The 14,438-nt window shown below is 44.6% G+C and overlaps 1 protein-coding gene across 2 annotated transcripts in view; it reads left to right on the top strand.

Moving 5' to 3' along the window:
* Positions 1-4,363: 4,363 nt before the first annotated feature.
* The window catches only part of NDRG1 (N-myc downstream regulated 1), a 79,978-nt gene continuing 69,903 nt past the window's right edge, over positions 4,364-14,438 (top strand). The window contains exon 1 of one of the 2 annotated variants that reach the window (XM_069081302.1): positions 4,364-4,646. The gene's annotated coding sequence lies outside the window, so the exon portion shown is untranslated. The remainder of the gene's footprint in view (positions 4,647-14,438) is intronic. The other variant, XM_069081303.1, reaches the window with a different exon arrangement.

A 14,438-nucleotide genomic window follows, 5' to 3' on the forward strand; every position in this document is an offset into this window, starting at 1 on the left:
AGGATGGAGCCAGATCATGAAGAATGGTTTTACGTGTCAAACAAAGATGTTTATATTCTACCCTCAAGGTAATAGGGACCCACTGAGGAAATGAATGACAGGGCAAAAGTTATGCTTTCGGATATCACTTTGCAATGTGGAGGAAGATTCGGAGCAGAGAAATTGAAGGCAGAGAGACCAAATAGTAGGCTATCGGATAAGTATAATGCTAGGTCAAGGGACTAAGGGAGGGATCAAAGTGCTTTAGAAGGGTGGGACCATAAACAGCTGGGAAATGCAGTGGGAAGGAGGAGAATAGGGGAAAGTCCTTTGGATAATCTGAGCTGAGACCTGAAGGGAAACAGGTTCTGAAAGGTGGAGGTGAGGGAGTGTATTTCAGGCCTGGGAAATGATCTGTGCAAATGCACCAAGGCTGAAGATGGAATGTTGAGTCTGAGGAATGGCTCTGATAGTCTAGTTGAAAAGCAAGTAAATGTGAATTGAATGCCAATCATTCATCCTTTTTCAACTTGTGCCTCATGATGGTAAGGAAATTTGCAAAAGCTCTATCCATAGAAAAGAAGTTCCATCATTGTTCATTTTTTTCAGTCCTGTCTGACTCTTTGTGACCCCATTTGGTGTTTTCTTGGCAGTGATACTGGAGTGGTTTGCTATTTCTTCCTCCAGCTCCTTCTTACAGAAGAAGAACTGAGGCAAACGGAATTAAGTGACTTGCCCAGCGTTACACAGCTAGTAAGTATCTAAATCTGGATTTGAACTCAGGTCTTCCTGACTCCAGGCCCAGAGCTCTGAAATTCCATCAGGTCCTGGTAGCTAGGAAAGACTTCAGTTATGGGTAGGGCAATATGCTGTTTGTCATCTGCAGACCAGCTCAACCAAATGCAGACAGGGTCATTACCAGAAGATTAGCTAACAGAAGAAAACAATTTTTGTCTGTGGCAAATCACAAAACCATCTTTTTTAAGACATGGGTGACCTTTGCTCTAAATTAGTAGATGCAATCCACACAAAGATAAAAATAATAAAGGTGACAATATTATATATTATATCTATATAACATATCTATGTATATACCTGTATTATATCCATATTACATCACATTTATATATTATTTATTATATATCTATACATTCACACACATGCACATATACATGTGCCCACATGCCTTGTGATATTTGTATATGCACATATGTATATATGTGTATATGCATATATACATGCATATATATGTATATATACATCTACATCTATCTATCTATAGCTGTACCATGTACAATGCAAAATTAAAAGATGAATAAGACATGGTCCCTACTGCCAGAGAACTTTACACTCCCATTAAATTATAAACTCCCTGAGGGCAGGGACTGCCATTTTTTTTTTTCTTATTTGTATCCCAAGTGCTTAGCACAATGCCTAGTGCATAGTAAAGCCTCAATAAATGTTTGTGGAACTGAATTGCACACTAATCGCGGAGACAAAAGATGAAGGCAGCATAATATATTGGCTAGAAGGCCTGCCTCAGAACCAGGAAGGCTGGGGTTCAAGTTACTGGCTATTGCTCTGCATTGGTAAATGTAAGTGGGGTCCAAAAGAAGACAAAACAAAACACAGACATGTTACTGGATTACAAAACAGCACATGGGAAGTGCACAGGAGATAAAATATTGAATCCTGAGAAAGGAGGGAGCACTGGCTATTGGATGGTTGGAACAGGGATAGCTTCATGGAGGGCCTTCTTCATTAGTAAAATTAGAGGGCTGAACTAGAAGATAATCTCAAAGGGCCCTTTTTCATCACTAATGTTCTGTGATATGTAGATAAAAGAGAAATTGTACCCAGCTGGAAATTCATTCATCCAAAGACCCAGATAGCTCCCAAAGGTGAAAGTGAGGCTGGTGACTGCACAGATCTCTCTCACTTAAACCCAATTCACTTGCACATCATGGCATCACCTCCCTGATGTCATGGTCCTCTTCCAGAACAAAGGACAAACAACAACTTATTAAATCTATCACTCACATATACCCTTCTGGGCCTAGTTTGCCAAGGGAAAACTAACTTTCCTGAAAAAGTTAAGTAATCACACCAGGCAGTTCATGCCTAAGGGCTTAAAAGAGTGATGGAGATATTAAGAACTGTAAGTGCTAAAGGATCAGATGACTTATCCCTTCTAGATAGATGGCAAAAGAGAGTGGGAGAAAGGACATTCAAAATAAGTTAAAGGAAGAGTTAGTCAAGGGGAGAATGTGGAGAAAGAAAGGAGGAAGAGAAAGGGAAATTGTTGGAAGAACAGAAGAGACTTATGGGGAGGAAACATCTGGTGCATTGTATTCATTGCTGAGTACCACGTTTTAGGAAGGACAGACCAGATGAACCATCCCTAGAAGAGGACTATTAGAATGGTGTAGAAGAAGGAGCACCTGATTCGGATCTGGGTTTGAATATTAATCCTGCTTCTCTTGGCTTTAGTTTCCCCATCCATAGAATGACTTTGTTCTACATTATCTCTCAGGCCTCTTATAGCTTGAGGGACGATGGCAAAAGGACTGGAGACCATCAATTAATAAGCATTTATTAAGATCCACTGTGCCCCTGGCTATGAAGATAAAAAGATGAAAAAATATGAAGTCTGCCACAACAGACCTTACATTTATTTCTATGGAAAGATAAAGCATATACATATAGTACACATATACAGAAATTTAAAGAAAAGTAAAAACAGTAACTGGTGACCTTGGGATTGGGGTGGAACAGTGAACAACTCAGGAGAGGCCTCATGCAGGTCTGAGGTGATACCCAAGGTGTACCTGAAGGAGGCCAGTAATACTAAGAGACAGAAGTGAGGAGGGAAGGCATCCTGTGGAGAAAGGTAGGGAGGAAAGACATAGAGCTTCCTGTCTGGGAAAGAGCCAGGAGCTCAGTTTGACTGGAGGAGAGAGTATAAGAAGGAGGGTAATTTACAGTAAGACTGGAAAGATAGATCTACTCTTATGGAATTGGAGCTAGAAGGGACCTCAGATGTCATGTGTCCAACTCCCACATTTTACAGATGAGGCTCAGACCAGAAAGCTTGAGCCCAGGTGAGAGTCAGATTTAAATGCCAGACAGGAAAGCTTGTATTTTATCTTAGAAGCATTAAGAAACCTTTGAGTATTTTTGAGAGTAAGGGGAGCGGAGGTGACCAGATTAAATTAGTGTTTTAGGAATATCCATCCACCTAGATGGAGCATAGCTTGGAGGGAAATCCACTTAGAAGGCTACAGCCTAGTTCCCAGGAAAAGAGCCTGCATTATGGAGGGATTGAGCTCCGAGAAGTTGATGGATGTCAAAGATTTTTTAGAGGTAGATTAGACAAGATTTGTTAAATATCATACTGCAAAACTGCCTATCGATTAGAAGTCAAATCCGAAAAGTATTTATGAAGTTGTGATGGCTTGTGGACAGCATCTACTATGTATGAGACTGTGCTAAGCCTGAGATGCAAAGAAAAGACGTGAAGCAAAAAGCTAGGAAAAAGCAAGACACATACAAGAGAAAGTGTTTAATGTCCCAAAGTGGAACGCACTCCTTTGGAAGGGAACAGGAATTATCCACTTCATGGAGATTTTGAAGAAGTGACCGAAGAACAATTGGTTTTACTACGTGCCAGGCACTTAATAAAATACTTCTTTCCCTCCTTCCCGGTAGAGAGGATTCTTGCATAGTCAACTGGCTGAACTAGATGGCCGAGGAGGAAAATGAGATTGTAGGGTTGAGGAGAAAGTTAGAGGGTCACCGTAAGAGAAAGGGAGACAACGGGAAGGAGGGACACAGATCGGGTGTGAAAAAAGTTGGAGGAAGACTTTGGAATCCGGGGGACTTCCAGGAGGAGCGAACGGGAAGGAAAATGGAGAAGACGCGGCGGGAGGGATGGCGAAATGAGACTAGCCGAAGCTGGCGTTAATAAGCCACCCAGCAACCGAGGAGGGGTGTGGAGGCGTGCACGTTCCCAACTCCCATATGGTGGAAAGGAAATTAGCCACAGCGCGCGCACACACATACACACACTCATGCACACGCACACCACGAAGCCACCCCTCCGCTTCCACCAAACACAAAGATCTTGTGGGGGCAGGGGCAGGGGCGGGGGGGGGGGGTCCCGCCGCGTCTTCTCCATTTTCCTCCCGTTGTCTCCCTTTCCCTTACGGTTGCCCGGCGCTGGCGGGCGAGGGACGCTTTATAGCCGCGGGGGGGGGGGGGGGGGGGGGGGGGGGGGGGGGGGGAGTGAGGTGGCCAGCCTGGAGCCCCGAGGACGCCCCAGCCGAGCGGCTCCTCGCTTACAAAGCATTGCGCAACAGGCGGCCGCTGCTCGCGGAAGGAGGCGGAGGAGGAAGAGCAGGAGGAAGGAGGGAGGGCGGTCGGGGCTGCTGCGTGCAGAAACAGCAGCTGCGGGGACGGTCGGGGAGAGGAGGGCGGGGCCGCAGCGGCTATAAAGCGTCCCTCGCCCGCCAGCGCCGGACATAAACAAACCTCGCTGCCTGCGTGCACGCTTACTCCGCTCACCCACGCGTTCGGGCTCTGAGTCCCTAGCTGGACAACAGACTAGGGCGCGGCTGAGTGATTTCCCTTGGACCCGCGTTCCTCATCTCCTAAGCCTCTTTCCCCAGGTAAGGCCATCCTCTCTCTCTCCCCCCCCCCCCCCCGCCCAGTTCCACCACGTGGACCGAGATGGGGAGCCCCGGGGTCGTTGGTTTTCCTTCCCGGAGGCTGGACGTAGATCCGCATCTCGGAGCCCTGGGACCCCGCGGTGCGCCCCGGGCGCAGTGGGATCCCGGGGGTGGGCGGGGCGCGCAGCGCTCGCTGCAAAACTTGGGGATGGTTTGATCAAGGGGGTAGCAAAGATCGGGGTTTGACCGGGAGGGAGCGCTGGGTCTCGGGTTTGGTTCAGCCGCTGCTTGGAGGTGAGAGAAGAGGGCTTAAAAAAGGAAGGGCGTGCTCCACCCAGCCTCTCTAGGATGACCCAGAGAGCGGAGGATGGGAGCTGGGATTCCTCCCGATGGACATCTGCGAACCATGGGTGGATGAGTGTGTGTGTACACACATGGGAACGGGAAGGGTTGTGAACACCTGGCACACTTCGCCCTGGTTCCATGCCCAACTTCACAGCTGGCGCCTCTGCCCCGGGGGGGGGGTTCATGCAAGACGTGGGCGCTTCCCTGGTTTGGGCCAGAAGAGGGAGTCGGGTCAGTGTAGACCAGAAGCCCGGAGTAGGGTCCTTCAGCTAAGGGACCCCCTTCTCTTGCCCCTCCTCTGAGACAAGGGAAGGGGCGAGTGTGTGGGTGTGCTACCTTGCGTGCATGTGTGTGATGCCCAATTGTGAAAAAAGGGAATGCGAGTGAGCGCCCTGACAAAAGGGGTCGACAGTGGGCTTCGATTTATAGCTTGAGACTGCGAGGTGGAGAGAGAAGAGAGATAGGGCCAGCGGAGGGAAAGAGGGTGGATGTGGGTGGGTGTGTCTTGCGGCCCTTGGCGCAAGTGGGAGAGCTGGTCGGTTATCTGATTCGTCTTGGACTTTTAAATGACTTGGGGGCGGTGAGCAGAGGTTGAGAGAGTGAGCCTTAATACCCCCTCCCCCAATCTGCCACCCCTGGCCGACCTCCCTTTCTCACCCTCAGTCCGGCCAACCCCTCCTGTTCACAAGTAGTGGAAACAGCTGGAGCCGCGCAGATAGTTGTGCGAGTAGCTTGCCGCTGGCTTGTATTAGTGAGACTGTGATTCAGCCTCTCAGAAGAGGGCAGGCTAGGTAGGAATATAGACGTTGCCCTCTCCCTGGAAAAAAGGTGCCCGAGCCCGCAGCAGCTGCGTGCGATTGATGCCTGCTCTCCCTTTGTGATTCCAGTCTGACTTCCCCATTTTGTCTCCTCAAGGGCTGGTCTGAGTGCGTGGGGTATTTTGGAAACAGGAGCAGGGCTTGAGAAGATGCAATTGTGCCCTCTTGCTTCTGAGATTGGCATGGGAGGGCTGAGGGAAAACCCAGGACTTGAAAGTCGAGGCTACTTTAGTGATCTCCCTGATTGTAAATCCTAAGCCTGAAATGCCCTCCCTCCTTCCTCTGCTCTTACTACTGACCTTCCAGGCTTTTTTTTTTCTTTACAAAAATCCCACCTTCTACATAGAAGCCTTTCCCAACTCATCAGTCTAGAGCTTGCTGTTTCTTATTTATCCTGCACATAATTTGCTTTGTATGTGTTTGCTTGCATGTTGTCTCCCGGGTTAGACTGTGAACTCCTTGAGGACAGAGATTATTTTTGTATCCCCAGCACTTGGCACAGTGTCTGTCACATAGTAGGTGATTAATAAGTGTTTAATCGATCAAAGTGAGGGGCTTGGACTAGATCAGGCTTTCTCCACCGACCTCTGAGGGTTAATGGATGGATTTCGAGGAGTCTATGAACTTGGAAGAGAAAAAAAAATGCATCTTATGTTATTAATTATTTTTTTTAATTTAAAAAATTTATTTTTATTTTTTGCTTTTTGGAGGGCAATTGGGGTTAAGTGACTTGCCCAAGGTCGCACTAGTTTTTGTGTTAAATGACTGAGGCCGGATTTGAACTCAGGTTCTCCTGACTCCAGGGCCTGTGCTCTACTCACTTGCCCACCTAGCCGCCCCTATTAATTATTTTTTTAAAACCTTTTTTTTTTTTTCTGAGAAAGGGTCTAGAGGCTTCACTAGATTGCCAGGTTACAGAGAGAGGGTGGTCCATGATACTAAGGTTTCAGTTCCCTTCCAACTCTAAATTCTAAATTTGCAGGGTGCTGCTAACCACTGGGGAGATTATAGAAAAATGACACCCCATCTCTGGTTCTGGGTAGATGGTTAATTGTTTTTTGCTTATCTTTCCTGGGGCTGACTCTCAGGAGGGTAGGGTGGGTGGGGCTTTGATTCTCTGTCCCTATCTTCCTGAGGACTGGGGAGACAAATTAGAGGCACCCTATAGTTTTCTGGCTTTCTCTTTCTTGAACATATTTCAGCTGAAGGGCTCACTTGCCCAGTGATTTTAGGGAATGTATTTTTTTAGTCATTTTAAATAGATTGTGTATAAGTTTTTTGAGTTATTTCTCCTCTGCCCTTAAAGCAGGCAACATCTCAGAAGACCAAAAGTCCCTCCTACTTTGGCAGAGCTGGGGTGAGTGCCTGTGGAGTAAATGACATTTCCTTTATCTTTATTGATTGTTAACCACATCTGCCATAGCCCTCATCAGGCACTGTGGAGGCATTGGCCAAGGTTACCATTCCCATTTTACAGATTAGGAAAACAGATTGAACTAGAGTGACTTGCCCAGGGTCACACAGCAAGGGGCTATAGTTTCCTGATTCCTAAATTCAGTAGTTTTTTTTTTTTCTTCACAGTACCATAACGCCTAGCCTACCTGGCTTGATTTCTCATTTTTCTGGCCAGGGGCTAGACTGGATGACCTCTAGAGTGACCTGGCTTACTCAACTCTGAGCTTCAAAGAGCAGTTGAAAGTGAGACTTTTTGAGTCTGAGTATATAATAAATTCGATGGAAGAACATGGGACTTGAGTTGGAGGGAATTCTTAGAATTTAGAATGTTAGAACATGGCATGCTCTGTACCAAATATTATTATTAATAACAGCTAGTATTCACATAGTGCTTCAAGCTTTACAATTATATCTCCTTGGATCCACACAGCAACGCTGGAAGGTATATGTTCTTGTTAGCCACATTTTACAGATGAGAAAACTCTCGAGTGACTGACTTGTCCAGGGTCTGGCTGGTCATACAGCTAGTAAGTGTCAGGGACCACATCTGACTCTGTCTTCCTCACTTCATGCTCAGGCCTCTTCCCGCTGCTCCTTGTAACTGCTTCCTAGAAAGCTAAGGAAGTTGGACTAGATCAGGGGTTTTCAATCTTTTCAGTGTCAAGGACCTTTTTGACAGCTGAAGCCTATGGATCTCTTCTCAGAATAATGTTTTTAAATGGATAAAATGAAGTCCATAGTATTACAAATGCATCCAAATATATTGAAGTAAAAATATAAAGCATAATACAAAATAAAAATAGTTGTTGAAATATTTTTTAAAATTTATGGATTCAAGGTTAAGAATTCCTAGACTATACCAGATTGTATATAGAATACCTAGACTATACCAGTCTCTCTCCCTTTTAGAGGCAGTCTGGGTTAAGTGACTTGCCCAGAGTCACACTGCTAGTAGGTATCAGGTGTCTGAGGCAGGGCTTATGCTGTATCCACTGTGCCACCTAGCTGCCCCCACATGATCTCTTAAAGGCTATTCCAGCTGGAAATTCCGTCTATTAACAAGTCAACAAGCATTAATTAAGGACCTGCTTTGTGCCAGATGCTATGTACTGGGAATAAAAAGAAAGGCCATTGCCCCTTCTCCCCCAAATAGCAGAAAAAAAACATCAAAACCACAGATTTATTCACTGACCTAATGCTAGGCAGTGAAGACCGAAAGAAATGATCCTTGTTCTCAAGAAGCTTGTTCTTTCCAGGAAATAATATATACAAGATAAATACAAGGTAATTGGGTGGGGGTCAGGAAGACCTGAATTCAAAGCTGACTTCAGATGCTCACTAATTGTGTGACCCTGGGCAAGTCACAGAAACTCTATTTGGCTAATCCACTGGAGAAGGAAATGGCAGACTGCTTAAGTATTTTTGCATCTTGGGGTCATGAGTTGGACACAACTCAACAACAACAAAGCTATTTACAATCCAACTAAGAGGATCTGGAAGGGTTTCATGTAGAAGGTGGTGTTTGGATGGAGCTGTAAGAACCACTAAGAATTCTGCTAGGCAGAGGTGGGGAATGAGTGCATTCCAGGCATGTGGCAAAGAGCCAGCACAAAGAAAGAAAAAGATTCAGGGAAAGGAGATATGGAGGGCACAGTGTGAGAATTTGAAATCCCATTTGACTGCTTGGTAAGAGAATATGAAAGGTACTAACTCATGGAAAGGTTCATGGTTGGGATCTGGCCTGGAACAATAGCATTCCATTACATTCATATGCTGCAACTTGTAGAACCTAGGTTTTCTGAATTGCCAAGGTCAGACCTGGCATTTAAATTGCCCACTCATGACTTGGAATGGAAGGTTAACATATCTTTTCCCTTTCTGGTAATAGTAAGGGAAATCTAATTTTTGTGAGGCTCCCAAGAGATGAGGGAGGGATGTTGGAGGGGAATAGTCTAAATCATACATTCATGAGAGAAACACACTGGATGACCAGGGGAGAGGCTGGGAGGTGGGGTTGGTTAGTAGGATTCCAGTTGCCCTTGTGATGGGAAGACTTCTGAACCACGACTGTTTACCTCTTTGCTTTTTTTAAAAAAAAAACTTTGGGCATGTGACCGGAAGCATACCCACTGGGAAAGAAAAATAGTATTGTCTGATAATGACCTTCACAAAGTTCCAAGCTTGCCTGGAAAGAACAACAAAGGAATGAGTCAAAGATTTTGTACCTTCTAGTCGCCCAAGATGATTCAACGTTGGAAATCCTTGGATTTGGAGATGGAAGGGAGCTTAGAACGGAGATGGAAAGGGATCTTAAAACTGTGTTGGAACATAAAATGTTAACATTTGCAACATTGAACCCTAGGGAATTGGAAGGGTTCTTGGAGTGCTAGAACAGAATCAAATTTTTTTTTTCTTTTTGGAGGGCAGTTGGGGTTAAGTGACTTGCCCATGGTCACACTGCTAGTTTTTGTGTCAAGTGTCTGAGGCTGCATTTGAGCTCAGGTCCTCTTGACTCCAGGGCCAGCGATCTATTCACTGCGCCACTTAGCTTGCCCCCAGAACAGAATCTTTGAATCTAGCAGTTGGAAGGACCATTCACAAAGGCCATCTGCTGGCAACCTGACCCAGTAATCCTTTCCACTACCTTCATTCCTCATTAGTGACTCAGAGGACGCTTAACTCATCTTTGAAGGGGGAGATTTAGGGAGGAAGATTTAGACTTAGATTTAGAAGGGGAAGAGCCTAGAGCTATGGGTGAAAGTTAGAAGATTAAGCTAGAAGGACACCCCCCTGCCCCCCAAAAGAACCAGACTTCCTAATAACTTGAACTATCCAAAAACAGAATGGGCTGCCAGGCTTTCAAGTAGACTGGGTAACCACTTGTTGGTGATGTTATCATAGTGGGGATTGTTTTCAGTTAAGACTGGGACTAGATGGCCCCTGTAATGTCTTTGGGCTCTGAAGTTCTGTGATTATTGGTGTCCAGACTCTCAGAACAGACCTGGGATGAGGACATTCATTTGCTCATCCTCTCATTTTAACTCTAGGAAACTGGGACCCAAGTGACTTGGTTTAAAGGTAATTTAGCTAATAAATATGTAGGATTGCACCCCTATTCTTCTTGACTGAAATTTGATGCTATTTAATAAATAGCGGCCTAACTTGATATTTAATTCTTGGAGACCAGCCAGACCTACGTAGCATGTGTTTTCTTTGCCTGGACCATAGTAATGACTCAGCTCTCTAGAGCTTTAGGAATGATTTGGATATTTAAATGCAAAGGGTGTTTTTCTGACCTGAATCTCTTTCAGCTTTATATTTGATGGGAAGAGCCTTGTTGATAATCTGCTTTGAGAGGCCTCCCAGTAAGCCAGGGTCCTCTTTATCTGAGAAGTAGGTCTTAGGGATTCTTCTAACCCCTCTTCTGGTTTCCCTGACGCCCAGCCTGGCCTGAGGCCTGTCCATTTGTGGTCTTGGCCTCATTTTACCCGACATATCTATGGTGAGGCATGTAACAGAATCTAGTTAGTTAGTATATACGGTTAGTGCTGGAAGTACTGACTACCTCAGAGTACAGTTTATAGAATTAGGAGACTGGAGTTGGGTCTTGCCTTTTACTAGCTGTGAGGTGCTGGGCAAGTCACCCCAAGACTCAGTTTGCTCATTTATGAAATGGAAATTGTACTTGAACTGCTTACCTCATGGGACTCTTCCAAGGATCAAATGAGATAATGGATATAAATTGGGGGGGGGGATGTAAACGAAGTGTGCTTATGTAATCATAAGCATTTATAATGGGATTTAAACCAAAAGGAATAGAAACTCAGTAATTGCCCTCAAAGAGGTTATAGTCTAGTAGGAAAGCTTAAGTCATAAATTATCTTTCAAACCATCTGTACCTGCCCACCCATTATGACTCTTGTCCATTTTCCCATGAATTTTCCACATGGAATCCAACCAGGCCTTCGTTGATTTTTCCCTGATTTTGGAGAAATGGGATAGCCTATACAGTACTTGGGCCATCCAGCCATGGTACTCTCACTGTTGTCTCTTGGACCAGGCCATCTTTTTCTACTTAAGGGTATCTCTGAGATCCCAGCTATGAATTCTTCAAGTTCCCTTTCTGTCTACACCTACTCTTCATTTCTTCAGTGCCTTCTGGGTCATACTCTGTTTTAGTTCTTAAGTACCTGTCAGATATGCATGATTCACAACCATTCAACAGCAGAAGAATATTAGTATTTTCAAAGGTGAACTTTTGTTCACTGGCTGAAGCTTGGGATTATCCAGAGAAACTTAGTGATTTCCTGAAGGCCATCCAGTTTGCCCTTCTATTCCCTTTTCCCTCCAACATATTTGCTATTACAGAGGAAAGTTTCAGAGTCCAAATTAAAGAGGAATTATTCCCTATGTATGGTGAGGTCCCCCAGATCTTTCTGTGGGCAGATAATGGCTACTGTTTGTTTCAAGCCTACTAGAACATTGTAGAGTATCCTGGAACAGATCCATAATTACTCAGAAGAGTGTGGTCTAACCATCCACATAGGAAAAATCAAGTGGATGAAGGAAGAACCATTAATGGCCAAGGTCATGCTAAACCTTTAAATGGACAATTGATAGAACTTGTCTATCAGTTATGTGTATATAGAGATCTATACAAATACATACTTATGCATGTGGAAGTATATGTGTATGTATGTATGTCCATATATACATATATATATGTGTCATATGCAGAGAACATAAAAACATTTATACAAATAACTAATACCAAACAGAATGTCATCAGAGCCATAAATGGTATTGTGGAGAGAACCCTAGACCTGGAGCCAAAGAACCTGGGTTCAAATTCCTGTGACACTTATTACCATTGTGACAACCTTTCTGGGCCCTTTAGTTTCTTCATCAGTAAAATGAGGTGTCAGGATAAAAGTTCTCCATGAGCCCTATGATCTGTATGCATATTGGATCCTTTTCCAAATAATCTCTTCTTTTTAATGCTCACTAATTATACCTTTAAAGGAAATCCTTCTGTTACAGTGAATGCCATTATAGCCCAGGGGCAAATACCAGTTCCAGATAAGTTTCTTTTTTTTCTTCCATGCCCTGCAGTAGTAACACTGGCATTGTTCATAGGATTACAGTGAATTCTCCAATAGCCACTGGGCACATGATTGCCTAGGTCTCAAGTTCGGGGAATAGCCCTCCTGCAAACTAAAAAGCTCTTCGTTCCCCTGGTGGTTATCCTTCGGGTCCCCTCTGCTCTGATGTTTCCATGCCAGGAAAAACCTCAAGCCTGCCAAAATACCATCTAGACAAAAAGACCTGCTATAAGATCCAGGAACTCAGCAGAGGGGAAAAGGTGGGTGGGGTGCAGGGCCCTTCCCTCTGTCGCCTGCTGTGAGCAGAACACGTTCTCTTCCCCTTGTTTGGTTCAGTGCCACATTTAGAGCATGGAGGGGAGGGGGAGTGTCTCCCAGACCCCATAGACTGGGAATGTGAAGTTAACTGCGTTCCCTAGACCCAGTAATACTGTACTGCCATGATCTGACATTTTCCATCCTCTGTAACCTCCTGATGTCTCAGGAGGCTGGAACTTAGAGGTGAGGGGCTTTTTTTTTTTTCCAAAGGGTTATAAACTTTTAAGAAATAGAGATCTTACTACTAGAAGTTTGCTGATACACACAATTTGCCTTGGGCAAATATTGAATTAACTCTACTAAACTCAGCCTGGAATCCTAATCCTCTCTGGCTACAACTAGCTGTGTAAACAGGGGAAAGTTGATGTCCTAGGTCTTGTTTTTTTAATCTGTGAAATTTGGAGATTGGGCTGGAAGATTTTAACAGAGGTAGCTAGGTAGTGTTCTAGGCCTTAGAGTCCAGAAGACTTGAGTTCAAATCCAGCTTCATGTATTTCCTACCTGTGGGCAAGTCACTTAACTACAATTGCCTTGCTTTCCCCCCCTCCAAAAAGAAAAAAAAAATTCCTACCTGTGTGACTGTGGACAAGTCACTTAACCTCTGTTTGCCTCAGTTTCCTCATCAGGAAAATGGGGATAATAATAGCTCCCACCTGCCAGGGATGCTGTGAAGGTCAAATGCCATAGTATTTGTAAAGTCCTGGCACATAGTAAACACTATATAAATGTTAGTTGTTATTAGCAGGGCCCCTCCCAGCATTAAGGAGTGAGCATGCCACAGTGTCTTCTCCAATGCCTCACTGTCCCCCTCAGATAATAGCATTTCTTGCCGTTAGCTTCTTTCAAAAGTCAAGTTGGTCCATGAGAACCTTTCCCCATGCTCCTGGTGGTTAAATGTTCCCTCCCTCCTCAAGTGTTCTTGTAGTTACAGGATTAAATGTACTACCGCCTATTAAAAAGTATAATTTGGCTTTACTAGATTGTAAACTCTGGCACCAGACCCATGCTTTATATCCAATCCAGGTGTCCCGCCAGGAGACCAGGGCCTGGCCAGCGTGATACTCCCCTCTCTACCCTCCCCCCCTCATCCTTTGCTTAAGGAATCCAGTCAGCGTTGGCACTGCTAATGGAAAGGTTACGTCCAGCCTAGTGCCCATAAATGGGTCAATTCTCAGTCCCTTGATTGACTAGACCTAGAGTTCTTAACCTGGGGCCTATGAGCTCATGTAAAAAAAAAAAAACAAAAAACCCTTAATAAACCGTATTTCAGTATAATTGATTTCTTTTATAATTCCTTGTATTTTATTTTATGTATTTTGAAATATGATTCAAAGAAGGGATCCATAGGCTTCAGCAGACTTATAGAGGGCATTCATACCACAAAAAACGGTTTTAAGAACCCTTGGGCCTTAGGCCAAAGATGCTTCCAATACATATTGTGTCTCAGACATTTTTTGTTTGGGGTCCACCAACACCTGCCCCCCCCCCCCTCAGTAGATTTCAGTTAGAAAAAAAATGCAATTTTCATCTCATTTATTTTAAAAAATTTATTCTGAAAAAGGGTCAGGGCTAAAAAAAAATTTTAAGGGGACCCCCCCCCCCACACACACACTAATTGATTGTGAGCTTTTTGAAGAGGGGAACTTGGTCACTTTAATATTGGTGTTCTCCAGAACCTGGCACATAGTGGCCACTCCTTGGATTCAGGAACCCCCATCTCAGTGGAAAGGGCAGTCCTCTCAAAGGACCTGGCC

Source organism: Petaurus breviceps, unplaced genomic scaffold (assembly GCF_028583685.1).
Source record: "Petaurus breviceps papuanus isolate PSGF00001 unplaced genomic scaffold, PetGlider_PUasm1.0 98, whole genome shotgun sequence".
NCBI lineage: Eukaryota > Metazoa > Chordata > Mammalia > Diprotodontia > Petauridae > Petaurus > Petaurus breviceps.